This window comes from Lactuca virosa, chromosome 8, assembly GCF_052849685.1.
Source record: "Lactuca virosa cultivar CGN04683 chromosome 8, Lactuca_virosa_CGN04683_v6, whole genome shotgun sequence".
Taxonomy (NCBI): Eukaryota; Viridiplantae; Streptophyta; class Magnoliopsida; order Asterales; family Asteraceae; genus Lactuca; species Lactuca virosa.
Genome location: NC_136433.1, coordinates 45,241,915 through 45,258,104, shown reverse-complemented (window position 1 = coordinate 45,258,104; position 16,190 = coordinate 45,241,915). Strand labels below are relative to the sequence as shown.

The 16,190-nt window shown below is 32.0% G+C and overlaps 1 pseudogene; it reads left to right on the top strand.

The window, feature by feature from the left end:
* Positions 1 to 2,143: 2,143 nt before the first annotated feature.
* LOC145130306 (E3 ubiquitin-protein ligase ATL23 pseudogene) lies at positions 2,144 to 2,530 on the top strand (annotated as a pseudogene).
* The last annotated feature ends 13,660 nt before the right edge of the window (positions 2,531 to 16,190 follow it).

Sequence of the window (16,190 nt, the reverse complement as noted above, 5' to 3'; positions counted from 1 at the left end):
ATTTTCAAATATGTAAAATTATTATTATTTCTTTTTTTATTATCCTTGAAAACGTGAAACGAATTCAAACCACAATTTTTTTGTTGTTACAACTCAAAAACACATAAAAACTTTCTTGTTATTTTATTGTTTTCCTTTTTTTTTCTTTTAAGATCCATTCAATGACTAATAAATATTTTTTTCCCTTCTTTTTTATTTCCATAACTTTAGGGCTATAGAGAACTAATTAGTTTATTTACATTTTTTAAAGAAATAAAATTAAATATCTTGAAGCTGCTTTTTTTTCTCTCCATCAAATTCACGTCTTTTTCTATTCATGTATGTTTTTTTCTCTTTCATCAAAAAACCCCCATTAACCATGTGTTTCCCATTTCTATCTTTGCATGTTTTTCAAATGAAAGAGAGAAAAAATATACATTCAAGGTTTCTTGTTTTCTTAGAATAGAATTTTTTATATTTGGTTCATCCTACTTTTCGCCATATTGTGTGCCTGGCGTTTTTTTGAACATTAAACAGTTTAATTGTTATTTTTATACTATTATCAGGTAACAAATTCATTAGAATTAGGGTAAATGAAATTTTTAGAAAAAAAAAACATTATATTTTAGGTATTTTCGGATTAACCATTGTTTTTTTACCCAATATATACAACTGCGACATTTTTTTCCGATCCAATAGCTTTACCTTAAACATTCGGTACAAACCGGTAAATATAATAGCCAACTTAAGTCCAAAATATAATGACTTTGATATAATTTATCTAAAACCAACTCATCAAAGAAATCGGTTGTTCAGAATGTAGGAAGTAAAAGCGGTCAGATTAAAAACAAATATTAAAATTATATGAATTTATTGAAAAAAAATCAATGATTTATCCGGAAAAAACTAAAATATAGTAATTCTTATGTGATTTGTCCTTAGAATTTTATAAAATAATCATTTCTCATTCAAATTAAAAAAATAAATTCAACACTCCAAAAGATGCTATGCTATGGTTTTGTTTTGGTAAAATCTGTTTTTATGATAAACTCATACATTCTCTAATATTTTTTAAAATCTACATTGTTGTCCCAACAAATATCATTCCAATTTTGACGACCTCATCATCGTTGACATCCGTGCATTTTGTGTATTCTATTTCATACTTTTTTCATAGAAAAACACAAATTTTCAATGAACTTTTAAAAGCACAAGACCTTTATGGTGACAAATATTTTAATGTGCTTATAGTTTTATGGTAAATTAACATTTTAATCGATTTATATACCAATAAATTTGTTGGAAATCACACTATAGAAATTGTTGTTATAGTGAGGAAGGCTATATGGATGATATTGTGCCACATTATATATGGCTCTACAACGGTGACGTATTGTGAGAGGAATTTTTCTCAACAACACCTGGGACGGATGTTAATGAAGAAATTTTAACGATTATAGCTAATCTACACTATTAACCTTTATATGATATTGTATTAAATTTTATTTGATTTTGTATCGTACTTTGAATGGTTGTTTTTATTAAACTTTGAAAAAAATATATGTAAATTTGAAAGTATTATGGTAAAGTTGGTATTATATGTTGTATATGAAGTTTCTAGTGAGTAGTTTGAGTTCTGAAATTCGTATCGAGTGAAAGTAATCATGGCTAGTGGTCAGTGATTGATGGTGTGATGAGTGAATTAATTACGGTAAAAAAAGGAAAAATGTAACGGGAGAGGTGGGTCCATTTAGTTTTTTATTAAATACTATATCATTAAAACCATTAAATAAATATTTAAAAAGTTATATTGATAGAGAAAAATATTTATTATTTACAACTTTGAAGTTGTGTAAGAAGAAAAAATATAAATATAAGAAATAACAAAATTAATGATGACAATCATTTGAAAGACTTCCCCAGTTGTATACTGCAATATACTGAGTTGTAATTTACTATTTCCATCGCTTTCCCAGGAAACTTACCATGGCCCTCGATGCGCACCCTACCCCCTCCCCCCTCCCCCACACCCTTCGGCCCTTTAAAACCCTTTCTCCACTGCTGTTCCATTCGTCGAGAATTCAGAACTCACAAGAACAACACTAAACCTCCGCCTCCGCCTCCGCCGCACAAGGCAGAAAACCACCGGGAAAGGAATAAGGAAATGCTGATATCAGTATTCCTCGCTCTTTTCCTACCATGTGCTGGCATGAGCGCCGTCTTCCTCGTCTACATTTGCTTGCTGTGTTACGCCGCCCGCCACTACCACCGGGATGATCCGGTAAAACCCGCCACCGAAAATGGCCTCTCCTCCACCCAACTCGCCAAACTGCCGACAACCATGGGGAAGGATCTGGTGTTGGGAACGGAATGCGCCGTGTGCTTGGATGACGTCGAGCCGGAGCAACTTGCTCGGATGTTTCCCGGTTGCAACCATGGATTTCATGTACAATGCGCCGATACTTGGCTCTCGAAGAACCCCGTTTGCCCTGTTTGCCGGAATAAACTCGACGCCGATTTCTTTGTTCCTCCTGAAGAAAACCCATGTTGAAAAACTCGAATTCATAACTTATTTTAGAAATTTTGATAGGCAGTTAGTTCTAGATTTGATTCTCAACATCCTCTGTTACAGCCTTATTTTTTTAATTTTTTTTTTTCTCTTCTTGAGAATGTAAGAGTAGTGATTATGATTAGTTGTTTCATTGATTATTCTAATTGAAGTTGAAGAGGATTGTTGTTGATTTTTGTAAAAATGCTAGTTTTTTTTAGAAGAAATGTGAAAAACAAGCCCGAGTTTTTTGGAATGTAGAGAGAAGAGAGAAGATCGGTGGACGGATTTACGTGGGATTGAAGCGCCGCCGGTAGTGTTTAGGGTAAAAACTGTTTCTCATTGTTGGCATATAGCTGTAAATTGGTAATGAGGTGGCATTAACTACAATGTGAGGGCAATTATGTAATTTACTCCTATTTTTTTTTCTTAAATGTAATGTAGAATGTTCGAATTTAAAAATTAAAGAAACTAAGATTTGACTAGAAATCTGACTTCGATTCGTAAGCATTTCAATTAATTCAAAAACTTATTTTTAATCAAGTTACTAAATTAAATGGTCTTCAACCAAAGCATATATTTTGATCAAATTGTATGAATGTGGTTTAATCATTGAATTTTTATTCTCTAAAAAAAGAAGAATATGTTAAAAAGCGATGTTGCACATATATTGTGAAGGTCAAGTGGTTAATAGTGTGGTTTAGTAAATTAAGTATGTAATTTATTTACATTAATGGTATATAATCTTTCTATTTATGGTGGAGCATTTTTCTAGTAAATCAATGAAAGAGTGTGGTGCAATTTGAGAAAAAAAAAAGAGACAAGAATATATAGTTAGAAGAGCGGCTATGAAATTTACGTGGAAGACACGCGCCGCCGGTGAGAATAGGGGTGCGGGTAAAGGTTTGAACTTGTTGCAGTATAGCTGTAAGGGAGAGATCGATGGTGATAGGTGGAGTGTGAAAAAGTACTAATTATTAATGACTTAACATATGGTTTGGCTCTAGAATTTTTATTGGACGAAATTGAGTTTTAATGAGTTTCAAATTTAAGTGAATTATAATCTTTTTCAACTCATATGTGATATGTGTGGTTAGCATGAAACGTACTGAAATAGTATTTTGGTTCTTTATAGTTTTATGTTTAACTAAAGTTATTATGTGTAAATAAGATCTGTTTGGGTTAGTTTTTTTTTTTTTTTTTATCATAAAAGTGTTTATTAGTTTTATGGCTTTTTGGAAAAATAGTTTTTAAAAAGTGTTTGAGTTAGTTTTTATGATATGAAAAACTAAAAACTAATAAATTGGTTTTAAAAAATATTTGGCTTAGCTTTTTAGGAGTAAAAAACTAAGTTTTTAAAAAGTATTTTTAGGAAAAACCGAAAAGCTATGATTCTCTACCTTTTAGAAAGTGTCATATTTTGCCTATGTAAAAAGCTCTAAAAAATTGTTTTAAAAACTATTTTTAAGGACCAAATACTTTTTAAATTTATTAGATTTTCAAAAAACTAATAAGTTATTTTGAGAAACATTCCAAAACATCCGCATAGTATTTTGGTTCTTTATGTTTAGCTGAAAATTGTTTTTTTCTTGTTTTGTGTGGGACGCAGACGAGGTTCTGCTTACCAAGATCTTTTTTTTTTTTTTTTGAAAACAACTACGTTCTAGTCACATAAAAGAAAAAATCCTACTATTAATCGTTTTATCGTTTTATGTAAACTGCTCGGGGGAACCAAACTTGTCAACGTAGAAAAGTGTAGGGTTAAACATGCAAATTTTCTATAAATTACGGGAACATTTTTTTTTTAATTTTTTCATATGGATTGTTCCTGTAATAAAAATAAACAATGATATTTTCTGTAGAAAACGAGGATAATTTTTATAATTTATTTTCTATAAATTAAAAAGTTATAGATTATATTTGTCCAAATGTAAAACCTTTGATGGTGCTGTAATGTCTAACCGGCAAAACTCCAAAAATAAAAAATATTACTATTCATAATCACATTTTATTTAATATATAATATAATTAGAGATATTATGTGTACGATGCCTAGAATTTTTATATATGTATAATATAAGATCAAATGTATAGCATTATTATGTTTAATTATATATATTTGATCTGTTAAATGAATATATGTTCTAAACGAATATATAAAAAATTGGAAAATAAATTTAAAAAAAAAAACTAATTTGTAAAAACAAAAATAATAATAAACATACATAAAAACAAAAATATAAAGAAAATTCTAAAAAAATAATTTTGTAAAATATAAAAGCGTACAGATAGTTAAAGAAGTTGAAATTTTTTTTTTGGAAAAACATATTAAAAACATAGTTGTAAAAATATTAAAAAAAATACAAGAACTTTTTATTGGGTAAATTCGTAAAAATAAAACTTAAGCCAAACATATAAAAAAAGTTGGATGGGTGGATGTAAGAAACATAGTCGTAAACGATAATATAAAAAAAAATGAGTAAACCGGAAATTTTTTGTAAAACTTTGGAAGTTTAGTCTTTAAACTAAAGAAATAGAGAGAATACAACATTTTAGATGGTATATACAATGATTTTGTTGTAAGATGATTAGTCTTTAAACTTTGGAAGTTTAGTCTTTAAACTAAAGAATTAGATGATTCATTTGTAAGATAATTTACAAGAAAAAATTCTCAAAAAAACATCTCGATGATTCATTTATACAATGATTTTGTTGTTATTCACTAAAATTGTCATAAAATGAATTTTTTCTTAATTTACTTAAAAATGAATCATAAAGATGTTTTTTTGGAAATTTTTTCCTGTGAATCATCTTACAAATGAATCATCTAGTGATTCATTTATTTTGTTCGTCAAAAAAATATGTAGAAAAAAAACTTCTTACCTTCCTACCAAAAAAAATTTCTTACCGGATCTATATATATATATACAGTGCTGTAAACTCGCCGAGTTGGCCGATTACTCCTCCGAGTACTTGCTACTCGGCCCCTTACCGAGGCGAGTTACAGAATCCCGAGTACTCTCCGATCGACTCCTTACTGAATTGGGCAGTATTGTAAAAATCGATCAACTCGGTGATTAATATGTATAATATACTTAATAATTTATTATTTAACATACACACATGTGATTATTACTACATATATATCTTAAATTTTCAGTAATTATTCACAAAGTAAGACCATTATGTGCTTTTTCAGCTTTTGTGTAATCACATATATCTAATTTTGTTATATATTTCAATCAACTTATGATTTTAACTTATGATTTTTGACATATATAATTTCCCTAAAAATATTTCTACATGAATTACCGAATCTGAGTACTCCCCGAGTACTCGCTACTCGGTAGTCGGCCGAACAGGTACCGAGTAACGAGTTCTACAACCTTATATATATATATATATATATATATATATATATATATATATATATATATATATATATATATATATATATATATATATATATATATATATATATTTATTCCGATTCCGATAAGGGCTCATTTTAAAGTGAGAACTCGTGAGGACACCTTAAAAAATTGAAAAAAAAATCTAAAAAAAATACAAATCATAAAATCGAGCATAGTACTATATCCGGGAGAAAAAATAATTGGAAAAAAAATTTGCATCATTAAAATTGAATCATGGATCATAAAAATGATCCATGCTTCAATTTTAATGATCCAACTTTTTTTTTCTCCGATGTAGTACTATGCTCGATTTTATGATTTTGTATTTTTTTTAGATTTTTTTTTTCAATTTTTTTAAGGTGTCCTCACGAGTTTTCACTTTAAAAAGAGTCATCACCCAATCTTGTTATATATATATATATATATATATATATATATATATATATATATATATATATATTATAACTCAAAATTATGGTCATTTTATTATTTTTTTTAACATTGAATTAAAAATATTTTTAGACTATGTTTAACGTATTAGCTGTTAGCTGGAAAATTAGTTGATAGCTGAAAAGCTAACTGTTAAATAAAAAACTAGTTGATAGCTGAAAACTAACTGATAAATAATAACATTTGGTAAAACTATCTGAAAAGCTAGCTGAAAAATATAAAATAACATAAAAGGACATTTAAAAGAATGTGTTTCTATGATTGATTAAATGTTATATTTGAAAAAAAAAATTAAAAAAACTCTTAAAAAGCTGGTCTAAGTAGCTTTATAAAAAACTAGCTTATGTCCTACTTTTTGACTTGCCAAACATAACAACCTAAAAAATGAAAAATAAGCTAACTTATCAGCTAGTGTGACATGCCAAACACAACGTTCATGGTAAAATTTTCATATATGCAATCTTTATAATAGTTTTATTCATAATATGTAACATTTTCTACATTCAAATGCAACCTTCGTTAAGGGTTTAGTTAAAAATTATAACTTTTGTTTACGATATATGTAATCTTTATTATGATTTTATTTACACTAGGTGCAACCTTATTTACACTCACATGCAACCTTCTTTTTTAATTTTTTGACACTAACAAGACATTTTTTATGTCGATACATAAACATGTTTTGTTACATTTGTAGCATCAATTTTTCATGCACTATGATAGCTATTAATATGAATTACTAGCTCAATTACACTTTAACAATAATAACATAATTATCATTGATAATTTTACGGTGTACTTTAACATATATGTCCAAAGACAAAACAACAATCATAAATCATTGTCACCATAAAGTTGTTAATTACAATCATAATTTTTTTCTTCAGAAACTCCTACACTTGTCATTTCATTCATGTAAGATGGTAGTTTAGTATAATGATATTTTTAACACATTGCTCATCAATCATACACTCCAAAACAATGTAGCATGCAACACATATATGAAAAATAAGTAAATCAATGAAAAACTAAAAAAGTGATGAAGCCAAACAATTACAAATACAATAAGTCAATTTTTATAACAAAAAATTACAAATAATTTGCAGTGACATACCCTAACAATTACAAAGTTAATAAAGGATATGTCAATTTCCATAAGAAAAAAAATCCAAATAATTAGTATAATGACATACCTTGTGCAGACATAGACGATAACTCATGTTAGAAACTTCCGACTTTCAGGAGGTACCTGCTCCATAAACATTCGCGTCATAGATTTCAAAGTTTTCTCGTTGATTGTGAATATCTTTTTCTATGTCTCTCGTACCCTGAAGTTAATAGCAACATTAAACCACACTAATAAATAATATATACCACATATGTACATGTTCAAAACAAAGCATTATAGAGGAATGATGGTTTTACTAGGTTGGTTTCGGCTTACACGCTATATATATATATATATATATATATATATATATATATATATATATATATATATATATATATTATGTTTGACAATCAATCAAATTGATGCCTAGTATTTTGTCACAAATATTTGTTTATTTGAATTTTATCAAAATTGGATTGTACCAGGCCAGACCATGATAATGGAGTGCATTAGACGTGGACTAGATTGGACTGAAGTGGACCAGAAAAAAATAGACCCCTTACTTCATAAATACATCATTTTATCCATAGCATTGTGCCATGGACAAAAACATATCCCTTATGCAGAAAGAAATCTTTTTTGAAAGGCAAGCAAAGTATATAGATAAAAGGCTAGCAAGACACTAGCTAACTTACATGGGGAAAACACTAGAATAGCAATGTATTTCACTCTTTTTACCAATAGAAGATATTTTACAAATTATTTGCAAGATGCATGAGCTTATTACATGCATTGCTTCACTTGTCTTTTGCTTTAATTAAGCAATTTGCAAATTCTCCAACCTACAAGTAAAATTAAAATGGTCAACTTTAGGTGTCCAACCTTTCTTTACACATGATAACATCGTTCTTACATTTTTTTTACCCATAATAGTAACTTGCATTTTTTTAAATCATAATCGGAATATATATAGGATGTATAATTGTATATGGCTCATATTTGTCGCAAAATGTAAATACTTTGCTCTTGAAGGGAAAACAAAGTACATTTTGTTGGGTTTTAGTTCAAAAATAGTTTCATAAACTTGAAAAACATGGCATACGGAAGACTTGATCTTTGAACAAAATAAACAAGTTACAACCCACCAAGGATCATATTGCAAGTAATGGAAAGATAAAAGCACAACCATAGAAGGACGAAGATGATAACAACCTTTGTTGTCCTTTGAGTCCTCTTGGGAGCCTTGAGTTTTGATGAAGAATATGGAACCTTTGAGACACCAACAATACACCAAATTGATTAAGGATGCTAGTTCTTTTGATGTACTCTTAAGCTTGGAATTAAAAAACCCAAGTATTATATCCAATAGAGCAGATGAAAGCAACTTAATCTTCAAGACTCAAAGTATGAGATAGTAAGAGAGGGAGGAGGTTTGGATTCGGAAATCGCAAGAAGAAGTGACAAAATGAAAGCCTTTCTTTCATCACCTAAAGCATTAACAAAACCCATGGGTCTTTAAGCATTAAGCACCCATGCATATACTAGCTAGTTTGTCCCCCATGCTTCTCATTACTTTACATTAAACAAGTCAAAAGGCCATCTTCTCTAACTCCATGCATACCTACAACTTTATTCATAAAAGAAAGAGAAGTTTGTATATTTTTTAAAACTTAAGTTTATAAAATATAAACCTTAACATTTAGGTAAAAGACAAAAAAGATTTATCTAGTCCAAAATATTGTGCATGACTTAATAATTCATACCATATGAAATAACGTGTTACTTATATTGTAAAACTAATTATTTCCATGAAATAAATATTTTCCCAATTTGTTATAAGAGTTCATGAATATTTATTAAAATCAATTCCTAATAAATAAACAATCGTATCAAGTTGTTGTTAGTGTGACCCTTAAGATCATATGTTAATTAGCAATATCATTCTAATATGACTCTTGAGCATATCAGATATTTCAAACTCCCACTTGCGCAAGACTCATATTAGGTTGATATAGACAGTGGTGAACGTCTAGCAACATTTCATTTCCCCTATCAACATACGACTTTATGCCATTATATCAACGCCTAATTCCCCAGAAGCCCAAGGCTACAATTGGTGTGTAAGGTAAGTTTATCAGTTATTCCTTTGCTACAAACATCATGTTGAACATGAGATATAGATCGCGGTCAATGTCATATAACTGTTCAACTTTACATCAGGCCTTAGATGTCTAACTCTCAAGGAATAAGAGGAACAAATATCATATTGACTACATACGCCTCTTACATGGTTCACATCATACCTGATAATAGCTTTTATAATTGTCTGTTTAAAGAATATCATTTGACTACATCAAGGAATAACACTCCCCACACTCAAGACCCATATATGTATCTTAGATGTTAAGGATATACAGATATTACCTTTTGTCAAGTATCATTCATTACAACGATCCATGAAGTGATCTTGAACGGGCCAATCCAATACTTTTTCTCTATCAAATACCTACAAAACTGGTTACAACACTTTGTCAACCATTCCAATTCATATTAGTCTTATTTCATTATTTCTCCCACAATAATAATCGACTATGGATTTTAGAGTGAATAAATTTACTCAAGGATTAAACATCTCTATAAAGAACTCAACAAATATTTAATGAAAAGATCATATGCCATATATATCATAGTCATTACAATAGATGATGCTGCATAATGTTCCAATACTCAATACTAATACATAGATCAAAGCCAATCACTAGAATATCGAAGTCTGATCCCTCGAGCACGACCTTTAAACTTGGCTTGTGGAATCGTGAAAGGGTCTGCCAAATTTTGATCAGTGTGAACTTTTTGAATACTGATTTCACCCTTTTCAACGTAATACCGAATCAAGTTTAATTTCCAGCTAATGTGTCTGGTCTTATTTGTAATATGGGTTCTTTTGCCAAAGCAATAGCACCCTCATTGTCATAGAAGACGTTTAGGGGATCCTGAATGGAAGGAACCACGCCTAGATCTCCAATGAATTTCTTCATCCAAGCAGTATCTTGTGCAACTTCTGAAGCAACGATGTATTCGGACTCTATAGTGGATTGTGCAACAACACTCTGCTTAGAGCTTTTCCAAGATCGTGAAGCTAAAAATTAAGATCCTCAATTTTCAAAAAATCAAAGAGCAATTACTTTACGAAGCATGGTATAGATACAAGGAGATGCTATAAAATTGTCTGTAACACGATCTCAACATCTAAGAATAAATTTTGACTTTCTACAATGGGATCAACGTTTGCACGAGACAAGTTTTAGATTCCCAAGGGCCACTAACGAAGAAAATATTGGCAACTAACAAATATTTGATAGAAGAATTCGCTAAACACTCACACAAATATCATAATCCAAGAGACGACGTCACACAAGGAAGATCAACCGGGAAAGGAACTTTCAATGGTTTAGCTACAATAAATGCTAAACTCGACAACATGGATCGAAGCATAATGAAGATGAACCAAAAAATTCATGCCATCCAAGTTGGTTGTGATAAATGTGGTTGTCCCCATTTAAAAAAAGATTGTGGCCTTGACAAAAATGGAAACAAAATGCCCAAGTATGTTGTTCGAGTGGCGACAAGTATGACGATGATTGGAGAAAGTCGAAGAAAGAATGGAAACCATATGATGAATACAAGAAAGAAAAGTAGAGAAATAGCGGCAATAAAGTGAAGGTTTCTATCTAATAGAGCCTCAACCTTTGATGAGACTCTCCAGGGATCCAAATCTATCAGACAGCTAGTAGCCATGAGTCATAAGGCGGGGGATCAGATCATTCTCATGGTCGTACCTGAGTGCTGCCTGTGGCAGAGCCTATGAAGACTCACCCATCTTGTACCGGGGAGGAAGGTCAATAATCCTCTGCTTACGGAGGATGTCGGGGAGCCAAGATTGCTCCTAAGGCATGGTCCGTTTCCCCAGCTGACCACATGTGGGTCGGGAAACATGTGTAGTAGGGTCCAAGTGGTATATAGGAGGAATGCTCATCCTCGGGGTTCTCATCAGAGGACCCTTGCCATTAAGGAGATATGACTGATAGTGTGGTCTGGGCGGAGAGGATGGTGGGGTAGGAGGGGCGGGTTCCTCTTCGGTAAGGCACTCCTCATCCTCAATAGGGTCGCCATCATCCATCTCACAGACATCCTGAAGTATGCCCTCATCGTCCGACTTTGTAATATCCTCTACATCATCTTCCTCTTCATCCTCTGACAGATCCTCTTCCTCCGAGAGGTCTGTGGAGGCGACTAGAGCATCCTGGGGAAATACAGATCTCCGGTTAGCTATATCGAAACCTCGTGAAGCTCATCAGGGTCTGAAATCTCCATCCAAGTTGGATGGTCGTCGGGTAAATTTTCCATCTACATAAAAGGGTTTTAAGTGTGTTAGTAAGTTTTTAAATGTATAAGTGTTTTAAAACTGTATAAATGTTTTAAGGTTGGCATAAAGGTTCTAAGGTACTAGGTATCTGCAATGAATCTTGAGAACATTCTTCAACCTCTAAAACTCTCAACCGTTGTTGTCTGTCAAAATCATTGCTCAAGGTTGGTTGTGCATTGGCCCGACCATAAATAACATAGGCGCGCGTTCCAAGTTTATTTGTGGTATGACTTATGTACGGTACTAACCTTAGTTGAGGCGTCTGACCCAAAGGGTTCAATTGGTAGTTTTAGTTGAAGGGATGTTTAGAACTTTATTAAGTGTTCTCATCGCGGGTCAGAGTATACATATAACTCTTATATATTATTGTTGGTGGGGTTTGTAGTATTATTAATTTTTGTTTTGCACTCCAAGACTACCAAGCATAAACAAGGGCCAGACAAGAAGCACTGGAGGGCAGAATCATTTTGGCAATTAAATCGTTCTGAATCCAGCAACCCAAGTGGCCCTTCAAACCAGATTCCTTGTAGCGTAAGTAGCCAAGATCCAATGTAATTAACAAGAATACTTTTATTAGGAGCTTGTTGTTATAGTTGTATTCCTATTTCGAGGATACAAGTTCTCTATAGCTATTTTAGCTCTGATACCAATCTATTACACCCCCGGCTGAGGCGGCGGAACATGTCGGGCTGTGCGACTAAGTTCATGGATCACAGGTAAACTGAATATATATAACACAAGTACAAAAATAAACAAAACATCATTTGTATTCCATCTTTAAGTTTGAATACAGGGTTCTTACAGATAATAATAATACATGAATTGCCTTAACAGGTCGGCAGACATAACAAAAACTAGTAAACCAAATTGCCTGAAATCCATGATTATCCGTTGTCTGAATGCTTGAATTACTGATTCCCTAAGAATACATGTAGTTTTGAGGGTCAACACAAGGTTAGTGAGAGTTACATGTTATCTGCTAACAGTAATATTATACTTTTAAAAAGTCTAAAAAGTATTTTCCTTATAAGTATAACCATACTTAAAACAGTGTTTGTAAAGAGTCTTTGAAATAAGTTTTGGAAACCAAATTGTATCTTTGCATAAGTAAATCCATATTTAAAATAGTTTTGAAAACAAACAAGCCCATGGTTTGTAGTAAAAGAGAGAGATTCTAGTTAATGTTTATTGTGAGTCCTATAACCGAGGTTTGTGATTTAGTGTACCCCCTACAACGATTCGTTGTACATCGTAGTAACGATAGTAGATACTTATCACCCGCGCCGATTGATCAGTCGAGGTTGTAGCTAGCAACCGCAGGTGGGGATGTCAGCCCCGTATAAATCTATACATACGTATCTCGCTCCGAAGATTAACAGTTATAGCAGTGAGTGTATGCTATGTGTTTAGACTTAGCCAATGAATATAGTCTCACTAAAAAGCCCTTAACTATGGCATGTGAATAACTCTCATCCTAACTTGTAAGTGGATAAGTTACTAGGCCTAATGAACTGTATAGAGTTTATAAAAGCCGAGCATGACTAGTATGCATGTATAGTATAAGGCGCTAGATTTTATAATGAAGTATGTTTATTGTATAAAATTTGTACATATATATATATATATATATATATATATATATATATATATATATATATATATATATATATATATATATATATATATATATATATATATATATATATAGCTTAAATCCTTAGGAATACTACAAAGTTTTATGACATGCTATTTATGACATATAATGTCACATAAAATCATAGAGTTTTGTAGTAAAAAGGCATATGTTATTTTTGTTAGTGGTATCATTTTAACAACATAACATATGAAAATATTGAGGTTTAAAACTAGTTTATGTGTTTATAACATATAAATGGCAAACCAATAGTTAATAAACTAGCTATAGTTTTTACATAAAATAATATTAATTTATGTGTATTTTTGTATAAACTAGTACAATTAAGCACATGTATTCTCCCCCAAAGCATATAAAAATATAAAATAGGGGCCGTAACACTCACCTTAATGTCTGGTTGTTGATTTGTTTCGAGAATTTAACGTGAGAACCACAAACTTGATGCTTTTAAATCGAACCATCAGGATTAATTTAGTTACCTGATTAACCAAAAAGAAGTTTTGGTATAAATTAATAAGTGTGGGGGCTGTTTTGTGACTTAACTAAATTATAGGGTTGATTTACTAAATTTAATAAATGGAATGGGATCGATTTTGTTAAAAATAAACCAAAGAAGGGAGTAAAATGGTGTATTTTAAATCCAAGTCTGAGTTTTGGACTTATTTGTAAAGAATTTCTCAAGGAGGGTTTAAACTAATTAAATGAAATGAAAGTTTACATGATTAGGACTTATTTTGAAAGAAATTTTCGAGGGAATGGTGGACTTAAATATCTTGAAATGAAGTTTGAATAGTGGAGGACTTGATCACCTCCTGTGATCGAAGTCTTCATGCAAAAAAAAGGAACGGGTCTTCGGCTGGATCACGAATCGAAGGAAAAACATGAGAATGGTGGTGGTGGTGATTACTTACAGTGGTAGCAGAACAACACAACCGGGGGTGGTGGTGGTCGGTGATCTCCACAGTGGCAGGAGGGTGAAGTCCGGAGGTGGCAGTGGCTTCGGCAGCCTCCTGCTGCCCATTTTTCTTTTTTTGTTTGACGAAAATGAAGGGTGGGGGAGGGAAGGGAGTGGGAATGTGATTGAGGTGGTGTTTGGGTGGTTTTTCGATCAAAAGGAGGTGTTATAAAGTGGTTGCGGGGGTGATGTGCGATGGTGTATATGAACCGAGAGAGAGGGAGAGACTTTGAGAGTTTGAGAGAGTGAGTTTAAGACAGAAGAAGGTTGATGAATTGAGTGAGGAATGAGGAAGAAAAGGGTTCTTTTTATAGTCGTATGAGGCACACACTCTTGATGTCCCACGTTCTGTACTATAAGGGAGAAATGTGTAAGAAACCATGTATGGGGGAGGGCTTTCCCCATGTGGACAAGAGAAGTAGTCCAAAAAATTATATTTTTGACTCTTGCACACTCATGTGGGCCCCACAATGATGTCATGTTTAGCAAAAGTCCCAAAAACACTCCTATTTTGGTGTATTGAGATCACGACGTTGAATAATTTTTCCAAAAGTGTCGTTAGATAGAGCCGAGTTCAAGGATTCCAAAAACCCGAACGGATTAATGTTTTGAGTTATATAACTCTGGGAAATCGCGTTTAAAGTTTCACGTCTAAATGGTCCGAAACGCTCAATTTTCCACATTAGCAAACATTTTTGCTAAAAATATTTGAAGTATGAAAATAAATATTAGACTATAAATTGAGTCCAAAAACGCTCTCGGAATTCATATCTGAGGTGTGCAAGTGCCTCAATGGATCGATTCGGTTTTTAGCAGTTTAAAGAAAGTTAGTGTTTTACTGGTTTGTTTTCTTATAACGGTCGTATCTTTTGCATATGAACTCCGTTTTGGACGTTCTTTATATTTTTGGAAACAAGGGAACATGTACTATGAGATAAAAAAAATTCTTTGCTTACAACTGATTAATACAAATTTTCAGTTTTTCAGACGCAATCCTAGGGTTAGGGGTGTAAACGAGCCAATCTACTCGTGAGCTACTCGGGATTGACTCGTTAAAAGCTCGAGTTGAAACCGATTTTAAACGAGCCTGATCTGATCTCGAGCTTAGTGTTAAGCTCGTTTATTAAACGCGCTCAAGCTTGAGCCTGTGTCATTAAGCTCGATTAGGCTCACGAACCTAAACGAGCCTATATATAATATAATTTATTATTATTTATATATATTAAAATAATAAATATTTGGGGAATTCGGGATTTAGGGTATTAGTAAACGAACTCGAACCGAGCTTAAGCTTATTTAGACACATTAGACAAAAAACGAGCCAAGCTTGTATAATTATTTACGAGCTCGAGCAGAGCTCAATACAAGAAAGCTTGAATCAAGACGAGCTCGAGCTCGAGACTCATTAAACTTGAACGAGCCCGAGCCAAGCCTGGCCAGGCTCGACTCGGTTCGATTCGTTTGCATCCTTAACTTGGGTTGCAGTATGAGCTGATTCGTTTGCTAGTTTATACATTTGGAAGTAATATACCATCTGGTATCTTATAATAGTTGAAATGAACTCATTTATTTTACATAAGATGCACTAAAACTCAATGAGTCAAATAACAAAGAGATTTATTGTGAATTGACCGTCCACAGTCTTTGACCTAAA